A 2,095-nucleotide genomic window follows, 5' to 3' on the forward strand; every position below is an offset into this window, starting at 1 on the left:
CCTTCTTTGTCTTTTGATCTTTGTTGATTTAAAGTCTGTTTTATCAGAGACTAGGATTGCAACCCCTGCCTTTTTTTGTTTTCCATTTGCTTGGTAGATCTTCCTCCATCCCTTTGTTTTGAGCCTATGTGTGTCTCTGCACGTGAGCTCGGTCTCCTGGATACAGCAAATTGATGGGTCTTGACTCTTTATCCAATTTTCCAGTCTGTGTCTTTTAATTGGAGAATTTAGCCCATTTACATTTAAGGTTAATATTGTTATGTGTGAACTTGATCCTGTCATTATGATGTTAGCGGGTTATTTTGCTCATTAGTTGATGCAGTTTCTTCCTAGCATCAATGGTCTTTACATTTTGGCATATTTTTGCAGTGGCTGGGACCAGTTGTTCCTTTCCATGTTTAGTGCTTCCTTCAGGAACTCTCGTAGGGCAGGTCTGGTGGTGACAAAATCTATCAGCATTTGCTTGTCTGTAAAGGATTTTATTTATCCTTCACTTATGAAACTTAGTTTGGCTGAATATGAAATTCTGGGTTGAAAATTCTTTTCTTTAAGAATGTTGAATATTGGCCCCCACTCTCTTTTGGCTTGTAGAGTTTCTGCCGAGAGATCTGCTGTTAGTCTGATGGGCTTCCCTTTGTTGGTAACCTGACCTTTCTCTCTGGCTGCCCTTAACATTTTTTCCTTCATTTCAACTTTGGTGAATCTGACAATTCTGTGTCTTGGAGTTGCTTTTCTCGAGGAGTATCTTTGTGTCATTCTCTGTATTTCCTGAATCTGAATGTTGGTCTGCCTTGCTAGGTTGGGGAAGCTCTCCTGGATAACATCCTGCAGAGTGTTTTCCAACTTAGTTCCATTCTCCCAACCACTTTTAGGTACACCAATCAGACATAGATTTGGTCTTTTCACACAGTCCCATATTTCTTGGAGGCTTTGTTCATTTCTTTTTACCCTTTTTCTCTAAACTTCTCTTCTCACTTCATTTCATTCATTTGATCTTCAATCACTGATACCCTTTCTTCTAGTTGATGGAGTCAGTTACTGAAGCTTGTGCATTTGTCACATAGTTCTTGTGTCATGGTTTTCATCTCTATCAGGTCGTTTAAGGGCTTCTCTCCATTGGTTATTCTAGTTAGCCATTCATCCAATCTTTTTTCAAGGCTTTTAGTTTCTTTGCGCTGGGTTCATAATTCCTCCTTTAGCTCGGAGAAGTTTGATTGTCTGAACTCTTCTTCTCTCAACTTGTCAAAGTCATTCTCCATCCAGCTTTGTTCCATTGCTGGCAAGGAGCTGTGTTCCTTTGGAGGGGGAGAGGTGCTCTAATTTTTAGAATTTCCAGCTTTTCTGTACTGCTTTTTCCCCATCTTTGTGGTTTTATCTACCTTTGGTCTTTGATGATGGTGACATACAGATGGGGTTTTGTTGTGGATGTCCTTTCTGTTTGTCATTTTTCCTTCTAACAGTCAGGACCCTCAGTGGCAGGTCTGTTGGAGTTTGCTCGAGGTCCACTCCAGAACCTGTTTGCCTGGGTATCAGCAGCGGAGGCTGCAGAAGAGTGAATATTGCTGAACAGCAAAGGTTGCTGTCTGATTATTCCCCTGGAAGCTTTGTCTCAGAGGTGTACCCAGCTGTGTGAGGTGTGAGGTGTCAATCTGGCCCTAGTGGGAGATGTCTCCCAGTTAGGCTACTCAGGGGTCAGGGACCCACTTGAGCAGACAGTCTGCCCATTCCCAGATCTCAAAATTTGTGCTGGGAAAACCACTACTGTCTTCAAAGTTTCAGACAGGGACATTTATATCTGCAGAGGTTTCTGCTGCGTTTTGTTTGGCTATACCCTGTCCCCAGAGGTGGAGTCTACACAGGCAGGCAGGCCTCCTTGAGCTGAAGTGGGCTCCACCCAGTTCGAGTTTCCTGGCAGCTTTGTTTACCCACTTAAGCCTCAGCAATGGCGGGCACCCCTCCCCCAGCCTCACTGCTGCCTTGCAGTTAGATCTCAGACTGCTGTGCTAGCAATGAGGGAGGCTCCGTGGGCATGGGACCCTCTGAGCCAGGCACGGGATATAATCTCCTGGTGTGCCATTTGCTAAGACCCTTGGTA

The sequence above is a fragment of the Mandrillus leucophaeus genome, unplaced genomic scaffold, assembly GCF_000951045.1.
Source record: "Mandrillus leucophaeus isolate KB7577 unplaced genomic scaffold, Mleu.le_1.0 Scaffold111, whole genome shotgun sequence".
NCBI classification, from domain to species: Eukaryota; Metazoa; Chordata; class Mammalia; order Primates; family Cercopithecidae; genus Mandrillus; species Mandrillus leucophaeus.